This window comes from Pleurodeles waltl, chromosome 5 (assembly GCF_031143425.1).
Source record: "Pleurodeles waltl isolate 20211129_DDA chromosome 5, aPleWal1.hap1.20221129, whole genome shotgun sequence".
Taxonomy (NCBI): Eukaryota; Metazoa; Chordata; class Amphibia; order Caudata; family Salamandridae; genus Pleurodeles; species Pleurodeles waltl.
The window spans coordinates 1,638,184,439-1,638,196,471 of record NC_090444.1 but is presented as its reverse complement, the minus strand read 5'-3'; positions in this window follow the sequence as shown (position 1 = coordinate 1,638,196,471).

Genomic DNA, 12,033 nt, shown 5'->3' with positions numbered 1-12,033 from the left:
GACATCCTGAGGAATAGCAGCATCCCTTATGTGATGGGCAACTCCAGAGGCACCAGGTGTGGCTATTAGGTGAGCACATGGACCCAATACAGTGGGAATAGTTGTCTGGGTCTGTGGATGTCCCTATGAGTTTGTGTGTGTCTAACAGTTGTCCATCGCCATTTGCAGGTGACTCTGGTTACCCCAACCTGTCATAGCTACTGACCCCAGTGAGGAATCCCAGGACAAGGGCAGAGGAACACTACAATGAGGCGCATGGGTGGACTAGGAGGATTATAGAGTGGACCTTCGGCCTCCTGAAGGCCAGGTTCCGGTGCCTCCATATGACAGGTGGTCCCTATTCTACTCACCAAAGAAGGTATGCCAGATCATCGTGGCCTGCTGTATGCTTCACAACTTGGCTTTGCGACGACAGGTGCCTTTTCTGCAGGAGGATGGTCCTGATGGAGGTCTTGTGGCAGCTGTGGACTCTGTGGACAGTGAAGACGAGGAAGCAGAAGAAGAGGACATCAACAACAGGAACACAGTGATCCTGCAATACTTCCAGTGAGACACAGGTAAGAAGACAACACTGCCTGCTACATCTGATTTAAATGTACTACCTCTCTACTGTCTGTTATTTTCACCCAGTGTATGGTCACTGAGTTGTCACTTTCCTTACGATTTCATAGATGTGGGTCCTACTGTGTGACATCTGCTTTGTTTCCTCATGGACTATAGTTGTGTGACATAGGTATGTTGACATTACATTTGAATGAGCATTTTGCCACTGTAATTGCTAATACACTATTTCAAAATCACAGACAGACTCCAGATTGTTTTGTGCTTTAAGAGTGTTAATTTAAGTGCTCAACATTGGAGGGGGTTGTAAAATGGTGAGGTGGTGATGGTGGAGGAATGTCCATGGCAGAGTCCAGTCTATTAGTCTCACAGGTGCATTGTCCAAAGGGGCATAGGAAGTGGAGCTGGGGCAGTTTAAGAATGGACAGGGTGACAAGGTGGGACAAAAGGATGACAATCAGGGACCGTTTGCGGGCTGGTTCTCCCTCTGCAGGGGGTGGGGTGCTGGTGTGGTGGTCCTGTGGCAGTGCCTCCTGTCCACTAGCGCCGGCAGAGGTGGTGGGCAGTTCATCATCCAGGCTAGTGTCAGGGGCCCCTTGTTGTGCCACAGTGTCCCTCCTGGTGTTGACGAGTTCCTTCAGCACCCCTACAATGGTGCCCAGGGTGGAATTGATAGATTTGAGTTCCTCCCTGAAGCCCAAATACTGTTCCTCCTGCAGCCGCTGGGTCCCCTGAAACTTGTCCAGTACCGTTGCCATTGTCTTCTGGTAATGGTGGTAGGCTCCCATGATGTTGGAGAGGGCCTCGTGGAGAGTGGGTTTCCTGGGCCTGTCCTTCCCCTGTCGCACAGCAGCCCTCCCAGTTCCCCTGTGTTCCTGTGCCTCTGTCCCCTGAACTGTGTGCCCACTGCCACTGCCCCCAGGTCATTGGTGTTGTTGGGGTGGTGGGTTAGCCTGGGTTCCCTGTAGTGGTGGACACACTGCTGCTTGACGTGTCCTGGGTACAGAGGTATGGGCCCGCTGGGGGGTGCTGTGCTGGTGTTTCCAGTGGGGGGAAGGTCTGTAGTGGCTTGTGCCAGTGTGAGGGGAACCGACTGTCCCGTGGTCCCAGATGGGCCCGGCTGGTCATCTAGATCCAGATGGACAGAGCTGCTGTCATCACTGTGGGCCTCTTCTGTGGGTGGAGTGGACATATCTGGACCCTCCTGTCCGGTGACGTTGGGTAGGGTTCCTGCAGGGGTGTAAAAGCATGATTATTGCATCAGTGTGTGCCATGGTGTGCAATGGGTGGCTGACCGTGTACCCTAGTGCTTGCATTCCTGTGTAGGACCTTGTGTGATAATGGTTTAGGGGGGTGTATGGTTATGTGCAGTGGCCATGCTTTGATGATGGGTGTCCATGCTTTGGTGTTGCATGCAGGGCTTGGGTTTGGGATGTGTGGTTAGTGATATTGGGACATGTGTGAGGAGTTGGAGTGATTGGGGTAAGGGCGAGGGTGGGGGGTATGTGATGGCATGCAGGTAGGGTGGGGGATGAATTAGTAAAGATTTGTCTTACCAGAGTCCATTCCTCCAGCTACTCCTGCGAGGCCCTCAGGATGCAGTATAGCCAAGACCTGCTCCTCCCATGTTGTTAGTTGTGGGGGAGGAGGTGGGAGTCCGCTGCCAGTCCTCTCTACCGCGATGTGGTGTCTTGAGACCACGGAACGCACCTTCCCCCGTAGGTCGTTCCACCTCTTCCTGATTGTCATCCCTAGTTCTTGGGTGCTGTCCCACTGCGTTGACACTGTCCACGATTCTTCGCCATAGCTCCATCTTCCTAGCTATGGAGGTGTGCTGCACCTGTGATCCGAGTAGCTGTGGCTCTACCTGGATGATTTCCTCCACCATGACCCTGAGCTCCTCCTCAGGGAACCTGGGGTGTCTTTGCGGTGCCATGGGATGATGTGGGTGATGTGTGGGGTGGTGTGTGTTGTGATGTGTGGGGTGATATTTAGAGGTGTGTTGTGTGAGGTGTGTGGATGTTATGTGGGTGATGGTGTTGAGTGCCTGTGGATGCTAGTTTGTTGATGGTGGTATCTCTCTCTGGCCTTCTGTCGCAATTGTGGTTGTAAGGGATTGTGGGTGATGTGGTTGTGTGTTTTATATTGTATTGGATGTGTGGGAGTGGTGTGTGTATGTGTATTAGGTGTGTGTATTTCGAATTGTCCAATGTGGATATGTTTTGTAAGTGTGTGTGTGTATTTTGAGCGCAGCGGTGTGTACCGCCAATGGATCACTGCGGTTGAAAGACCGCCTCGTGGATTCGTGGGTCTTGCTAGTGTGGGCGTATTCCTGTTGGCGTGACGGTGGAGGTTTTGTTATCGCCAGTTTATCACTGACCTTTGGTGTGGCGGACTTGTGTGGGTGTCTGGATTTTAGTGGATTCCGAGCTGTGGGTCATAATGACCGTGGCGGAATTCCGCGGCCGCAGCGGTGTGTTGGCGGTCTTCTGCACGGCAGTAAGCGGCTTTTACCGCCAATGTTGTAATGACCCCCTATGTCTCTCATTGGTTAACATGGGGGCTGCCTTTAAATATCCTTAAAGTTCAGTTTCCCATTGAGAGCAGATAGAAAGTTAGAGTTTGGGGTCTCTGAACTCACAATTTAAAAATACATCTGTTAGTGAAGTTGGTTTTTAGATTGTTAGTTTGAAAATGCCACTTTAAGAAAGTAGGCATTTTCTTGCTTTAACCATTCTGTGACTCTGCCTGCTTGTAGATTCCCTGTCTAGATTAGACTGACATTTGGGCTGTTTGTTAATCTCCCCCAGACAGTGACACAAAGGGAGCTGAGGTGTAGCCTGCATATCCTGATGAGCCATCTGAGCTAGCGTGGAGGGTACCAGTGGCCGCTTACACCTGAATGGGCTGTGCTTGCCCTTACTCAATGCAGTCTCCAAATCCCTGGTGTATGCCTGGGGCCTGGCCTGGGCAAGGCAGGATCTGGTGAACAACAGAGACTTTCCTTTGAAGTTTACCTACTTCAAGGGCAGAAAGAGGTATAAGTATTGAACCCAAAACCCCAGACTTTAGATCACTTCTGGAACCAAGAGGAACCTCTGCCAAGGAGAAGACCTGAAGAGGTGAGGAGAAGTGCTGCCCCTGCCTGTATCTGTGCTTTGTTGGGCTATCCTGCAGTTGCTGCTTCTGCCAGTGAAAGGGGACAAAGACTGGACTTTTTGTGCATTCCTGATTGAGAAGAATCGCCAAAGGCTTGGACTGAGCTTGTCTCCTGTTTGTAGTCTCAAGGACATCAAATACCTCCTCTGCCAGCATCTGGACTCTCTGCTGGGACTCCTGCCTTGCCAAGTGGTGCCCTATCCAGTCCCTGTGCCCTTGAAAGGTGAAGTTGGCAGAACAAGGACTGAAATCCACACACAAAACATTGTGCAGGGACATTTTAGATGCACCATCTGCAACACGGCTGGTAAATGACGCGCCACCCACTTCACGGCTGAAATCGATGCTCCACCTGCATCACGGCTGGGAGATCAATGCATCATGGAACGACAGAACACCTGCTTGCGGCTGCTGATAACGACACAAACCCCACGCAGTGCGATTTTCCAACACTGTGTGACCGGATTTCTCAAGCATCATCGATAGGCGTTAAAAATTGACGCAAGCCTGCGCGGATCCGATGTGCCCCATCTGGAAATCGACACATCACTCTCTAGCTCGACCACGTGGCTTTATTTTTGACGCAAACCTGGTACTTTGTGTAAAATCAACGTTTCCATTGTTTTCTATGCAGTAAGACTCATTCTTTTGAAAATTCATATCTTGACTCTTGTATGTTGAATTTTTGTCATTTTGGTCTTGTTTGATTTAGATAAATAATACCTATTTTTCTAAACTGGTGTTGTGTCCATCTTGTAGTGTTTTCACTGTATTACTGTGTGTGTGTTGGTATAAATACTTTAACCATTGCTTCTGAGTTAAGCCTTTTTGCTTGTGCCATGTTACCAAGGGGGTGAACGGGGGTTAACCAGGTGTGTTTCTCCTTTGCCCTGACTATAGTGAGGGTCTTTGCTTGGAAGGGGATAACCTTACTGTAAACTAAAGACCCCATTTCTAACACTGGACAACAAGAGAACTTCTTCAACCTCTGTGCGCTGGCAGCTGTTTACATAAGCTAAGTGGAGGAAGCACGCTCTGTTGAGCGATTTCTTTTTTTGAATAAGTACATAAGTTTAACTAAATGGCTTTATTTTCAAGAAAGAACAAATGTTTTAAGATTGATTAAGTGAGTGTACAGAAACGCTTAAAGTTTTAACATTTAGGTGGTCATTACAACCCTGGCGGTCGGTGGTAAAGCGGCGGTAAGACCGCTAACAGGCCGGCGGTAAAAAATTTGCAAATTTGCAATTACGACTGTGGTGGAAACTGCCAACAAAGACAGCCACTTTAACACTCCGACCACCACGGCGGTACACCTCTATACACCCCACGAGGAACCAGGACACCATGGAGCCGGAACTCCAAATTCTCCCTGCGATAGTCTCCCTGCTCCTATACCAGGAGCACGAATGCCAGCGGCGAAGACCACGGTGAGTACTGCACCTACGACACAGGGGAGGGGGGAGGGAAAAAACAGGGACACACACACGCAACACCCCCACCCCCACCCTCACCCACTACAACACACACACTAATACATATTAATACATGATAGTTACACTCCCCAACCCCCCCGGAAGAATGCAAAGACAAAAGAAAATGAGTGTAACCATTGTAATATATTAAAATCAAGTAGGCAAATATATATATATATACACCACAAACAAAATATATACCAAGCATAGTAGTCAAGGTAGTGCTCCAATTAAGTCCGTGGAACACTGGGCCCACACGGTATGGGTGAGGCCCACACAAGATCCCCGACCATGACGGAGAGAACACTGCAGGGGCATCAGAGAGCAAGAAAACAGGCACCTCAGGGGGAGGGAAAGGGGGGGCATCTCAGCCGCTTGAGTGCACAACGCCAAATCCACGAGGGGGCCACGTGCCCCCTGTTCAATCTTGGGGAGTGCAAAGCCACAGTCTCTCAAGTGGATAACAGTCTCCACTGGTTCTGGAGGGGGCTTGGTGCCCAGAGTGCTTCATCCTGCTAAGGACAGAGGTAGTGGATGTATCTCTCCACTGGTTCTGGAGGGGGCATTGTGCCCAGAGTGCTTCATCCTGCTAAGGACAGAGGTAGTGGATGTATCTCTCCACTGGTTCTGGAGGGGGCACTGTGCCCAGAGTGCTTCATCCTGCTCGTGACGGACTCAGTAATGTCAGTGCCCTTGGCGCTCATGGGCCAGCGGTGCTTGAGGCGGCGGTGCCCTGTTCAGCGGTGCTTGGAGCGGTGGTGCCCTGTTCAGCGGTGCCTGAGGTGGCGGTGCCCTGTTCAGCGGTGCTTGAGGGGCGGTGCCCTGTTCAGCGGTGCTTGAGGCGGCGGTGCCCTGTTCAGCGGTGCTTGAGGCGGCGGTGCCCTGTTCAGCGGTGCTTGAGGCGGCGGTGCCCTGTTCAGCGGTGCTTGGAGCGGCGGGCTCCTTTGCAGTGACTCAGATGCTGGCGGTCCTCTTTGTCCCAGCCGGGTTTGCGCTGACGGTCCTCTCTGTCCCAGCAGGGCTTGTGCTGGCGGTCCTCTCTAGCCCAGTGGGGCTTGTGCTGGCGGTCTTCTCTGTCCCAGCGGGGCTTGTGCTGGTGGTCCTCTCTGTCCCAGCGGGGCTTGCGCTGGCGGTCCTCTCTGTCCCAGCGGGGCTTGTGCTGGCGGTCCTCTCTAGCCCAGCGGGGCTTGCGCTGGCAGTCCTCTCTGGCCCAGCGGGGCTTGTGCTGGCAGTCCTCTCCTAGCCAAGTGGGGCTTGTACTGGCGGTCCTCTCTATCCCAGCGGGGCTTGTGCTGGCGATCCTATCTAGCCATCTGGGCTTGTACTGGCGGTCCTCTCTAGCCCAGCGGGGCTTGTGCTGGCGGTCCTCTCTGGCCCAGCGGGGATGATGGTGGTGGACTCCTGGGCAGCGGGGATGATGGCGGTGGCCTCCTGGGCAGCGGGGATGATGACTGTGGCCTCCTGGCCAGCGGAGATGACGGCTCTGGCCTCCTGGACAGTGGGGATGATGGCGGTCTCCTCCGCCGTGCTGCTCTTCCCAGACTTTCCTGGTTTCTTGTGGCCCTTCCCCACCTTGTAAGGTGTCGCAGCTGACTCCACACTCCCACCGGGAGCCCTGGGAGTGGCTTTGGTGGCTGGAGTCTTCCACCCTCCTGCCGGGCACTGGCCAACTTTTGATGCTTGACAGGTGGGGGACTGTGGCTCCGTGCCACACTGACTGCCCTGGTGGCCGGTGCACTCCAGATTCTGGTGACTACAGGCACCACTGGTCCCGGAGATGTTGTGGCTGAGGTGCTAGTTCGGGACCTAGGAGACGGACGGGGTGGGGGAGGTGTGGGAAAGAGGTCAAGGTTGGACAGGAAAAGTTTTTTAGAGACACTGGGACGGGTAGCTGGAGGGGGTTTGGGAGTGGAGGAAGAGGTTATGGTTGTAGGAGGTATTTGTTTGCTGACTTTGGGTGAAGGTGCATGCGCTGGAGGCTGTCGTGAGGTGGATGGCTGTTGGGTGGGTGTGTGCCAGTGTTTGTGTATCTTGGGAGGTGGCGTCACAGACACACTGGGAGAGGACACAGGGGACGTGTGAATGGTAGTGGGGGTGGTGACTGCACGTGAGTGGTGTGTGGTGGTGTGTGTGCTGGTGATGGCAGTGGTGGCTGTAGATGTAGTGCATGCAGGTGTGAGTGTAGACGAGACTGGGACGGAGACGAGGAGGAGGGGGACACAGTGGAGGCAGCGGATGTTGGTGTGTCTGCATGTGTGTGATGCTTGAGTGAGTGCCGGTGGGATGTGTGGTGCTTATGTTTGCCTGAGCTTCCCTTGTGTGTTGACGTGTGTGCATGCTGGTCTAGAGGTGTGCATGGGATAGGCTGGGGTACAGGGGATTGGGTCTGGGTGGAGGAAGTTGGAGGGGGGAGGCTAGACACAGGGACAATGGCTGCCATCAGTGCTGTCTGAAAAGCTCGCTGAAGGGCTGCCTGACGAGAATGAATGCCCTCCAGGAATGCATTTGTTTGTTGCAACTGCCTTTCGACACCCTGGATGGCATTCAAAATGGTAGACTGCCCAACAGTGAGGGACCTGATGAGGTCAATGGCCTCCTCACTGAGGGCAGCAGGGGTGACTGGGGCAGGGCCTGAGGTACCTGGGGCGAAGGTGATGCCCACCCTCCCGGGTGAGAGGGCACGGGGCAAAGGCTGAGGGGCTGCTGGGAGGGCGGTGCTGGTAGGGGGGGTGGCGGCTGTACCTGTAGATGGGGGGGCACAGATGTTGCCGCCACCACAAGGGAGCTCCCATCAGAGGACGAGTCAGTGTCGCCGGTCTCAGCTCCTGTCCCCGCCGTGGAGCTCCCCTCGTCCTCCATCCCACTGGTGAAGTCTGAGTCCATAGTGTGGCCTTCCCTGGCCATTTGGAATGCAGCCCCCTCATGCTCCGGTGCCACTGCTCCTCCGCCTGATGATGCTAATGCACACAAGAACAGGGAGACCACAAAAAGGGGGGGGAACGACAGAAGAAAGACATGTTGAGTGCATGCATTACCGCTACCGTTGGCGGACACGACAGACACAGAAGCCTCCTGCACTACGCCGCGCTCTTGGGCTCCACTGTTCAATTCCTGGGAAATGGCCTACTAGGCTATGGACGACATCTGCACACATGGATGACACAGGGGCATGACTAGGTGTACTTGGCACTCTACAGAGGTGGGGTGGGGTGCCACATGGCCTGCCTTACGGAGGGACCTTGCCTACGGAACTCACCCTAGCCTAGTGAAACCCACAGCCCACCTCACCCACCCAGACACCTCCATTGAGCGCAAAATCAGCAGGATGAGAGTGTGGCTGGTGTGATGCCCTCAAGCGCCCATCCAACTCCGGGTATGCCACTGCCAGGATCCTGAACATCAGGGGGGTCATGGTGCGATGGGCACCCCTCCCACGTTGGGAAGCCATCCCCAGCTGAGCCTCCGCCGTCTTCTTGCTCCAGCGGCGAATGTCCTCCCATCTTTTCCGGCAGTGGGTGCTCCGTCTGTTGTAGACCCCCAGGGTCCAGATGTCCTTGGCGATGGCACGCCAAATATCTTTTTTCTGGTGGGCGCTGACCTACATGAATTGTACAGGGGGAAGAGAAACTTATTACCAACTGCACCGTCACAGTCATTGGCCCCCATCCCTACCCTTGCCATGTGGCACATGCACTCACCGTCGTTTCATGCATGCCGCAATCTTCCCCCCTCCTTACATCCACCCCACTCCACACAGGCATAGGCCATACAGCATGCTTCCAGTGTACTTACCTGTTTGTCTGGAGGACCGTAGAGTAGCGTGTACTGGGGGAGGACCCCGTCCACGAGTTTCTCCAACTCCTCCGATGTGAAGGCAGGGGCCCTTTCTCCAGACACTCGAGCCATTGTCTCTTCCAGACCGAGGTCACAGCACTTGCAGTGTAGGTCCTGTCCTGTTGAAGATCAGGTATCGAGTGATTGAACAGATAGAAATGGCGGTCACGTCCGCGGCGGTGCGTACCATCACCGCCGGCGTACATCGTCATTGGCTCATGCGACCCATAGGGTCCAATGTTAACCAATGCAGCATTGTGCCGCGGTCTTCGACCGCCTCCCGCGATGGTGTACAACGCCAGCGCAGTTACCTCACATCCCATTGTCCCAATTTACAGGTCAGGCAGCAGCCATTTCAGGGGCCCACATGGCTTCATTTTTTCTGCGTCACACATACCTAGGCCTAGCCTCAACACACATACAGGCCACTTTGCGGATTATGATTTGTGTTCTGTGTAAGCTGTGGGTACGTACCTCTGAGTTGGTTGACTCTGTGCTCGCTGTTGTCCTTCATAGGCACCATCCACTGGGACATGTGCGGAGATGGCAGAATCCTCCGGTGTACCAACCGTTGGTGGACCTGTCGACAATGGAGGAAAGACATGTGATCATCACATACAGGCTTGACCGTGCCACAATCCAGGAACTGTGTACCCAGCTGGAGCCAGACCTGATGTCAGCTATCCGCCATCCCACAGGAGAATCCCCCCTTCAAGTGCAGGTGCTGTCAGTGCTCCATGTCCTTGCAAGTGGGTCATTTCAAACAACAGTGGCCATAGCATCAGGGATGTCCCAGCCTATGTTTTCCAACGTGTTGTCCAGAGTGTTGTCTGCCCTGCTGAAACACATGTGGAGCTACATCGTTTTCCCTCAGGTGGAAGATTTGCCTAAGGTGATTTCTATGCCCTGGGACATAGCCCCAACATCGTAGGTGCCATTGATGGGACACATGTGGCTTTGGTACCCCCCGCAGGAGTGAACAGGTGTACAGAAACCGGAAGAGTTACCATTCGATGAATGTACAGATGGTATGTTTGGCAGACCAGTACATCTCCCATGTTAATGCCAAATTCCCTGGCTCAGGGCATGATGCCTACATCCTGCGGAATAGCAGCATCCCTTATGTGATGGGTCAACTCCAGAGGCACCATGTGTGGCTATTAGGTGAGTTGTCTGGGTCTGGGGATATCCCTACAGGTTAGTGTGTGTCTAACAGTTGTCCCTCGCCATTTGCAGGTCTCTCTGGTTACTCCAACCTGTCATGGCTACTGACCCCAGTGAGGAATCCCAGGACAAGGGCAGAGGAACGCTACAATGAGGCACATGGGCGTACACGGCGGATAATTGAGTGGACCTTCGGCCTCCTGAAGGCGAGGTTCAGGTGCCTCCATTTGACAGGTGGATCCCTATTCTACTCACCAAAGAAGGTGTGCCAGATCTTCGTGGCCTGCTGTATAACAGGTGCCTTTTCTGCAGGAGGATGGTCCAGATGGCGGTGTTGTTGCAGCTGTGGAGCCTGTGGACAGTGAATACGAGGAAGCAGAAGAAGAAGACATGGACAACAGGGACTCAGTGATCCAGCAATATTTCCAGTGAGACACAGGTAAGAATACAAACCTGCCTACTACATGTACTTTAACACTACTACCTCTCTACTGTCTGTTGTTTTCACCCAGTGTATGGTCACTGAGTTGTCACTTTCACTTACGATTTCACAGATGTGTGTCCCACAGTGTGACTTCTGCTTTGATTCATCATGGACTACAGCTGTGTGACATAGGTATATTGACATTACAAATGAAAGAGCTTTTTGACACTGGAATTGCTAATACACTATTCCAAAATCACAGGCTGACTCCAGATTGTTTTGTGCTTTAAGTGTGTTTATTTTAGTGATCAATATTGGAGGGGGTAGCAAAATGGTGAGGGGTGAGGGGTGATGGCGGAGGAATGTCCATGGCAGAGTCCAGTCTATTAGTTTCACGGGTGCATTGTCCAAAGGGGCATAGGAAGTGGAGCTGGGACAGTTTAAGGATGGACAGGGTGACAAAGCGGGACAGCAGGATGACATTCAGGGTGGTCTAATTTCTTGGCGGGCATCTTGGCATCGTTCTCTGTCTTTGCCCTGGATCTCAGGGACCGTTTGCGAGGTGGTTCTCCCTCTGCAGGGGGTGGGGTGCTGGTGTGGTGGTCCTGTGGCGGTGCCTCCTGTCCACTAGTGCCGGCGGAGGTGGTGGGCAGTTCATCGTCCAGGCTAGTGTCAGGGGCCCCTTGTAGTGCCACATTGTCCCTCCTGGTGTTGAGTACTTCCTTCAGCACCCCTACGATGGTGCCCAGGGTGGAATTGATGGCTCTGAGTTCCTCCCTGAAGCTCAAATACTGTTCCTCCTGCAGGGGCTGGGTCTCTTAAAACTTGGCCAGTACCGTTGCCATCGTCTCCTGGTAGTGGTGGTGGGCTCCCATGATGTTGGAGAGGGCCTCGTGGAGAGTGGGTTCCCTTGGCCTGTCCTCCCCCTGTCGCACAGCAGCCCTCCCAGTTCCCCTGTGTTCCTGGGCCTCCGTCCCCTGGACCGTGTGCCCACTGCCACTGCCCCAGGTCCCTGTTGTTGTTGGGGTGGTGGGTTAGCCTGGGTTCCCTGTATTGGTGGACACACTGCTGATTGACGTGTCCTGGGGACGGAGGTATGGGCCCGCTGGGTGGGTGCTGTGCTGGTGTTTCCAGAGGGGGGAAACTCTGTATTGGCCTGTGACTGTGTCAGGGGAACCGACTGTCCCGAGGTCCCGATGGGACGGGCTGGTCATCTAGATCCAGTTGGACAGAGGTGCTGTCACTGTGGGCCTCTTCTATTGGTGGTGTGGACATGTGTGGACCCTCCTGTCCGGTGACGTTGGGTAGGGGTCCTGCAGAGGTATAAAAGGATGTTTATTACATCTGTGTGTGCCATGGTGTGCAATGGGTGGGTGACCGTGTACCCCAGTGCTTGCATTCCTGTGTGGGACCTTG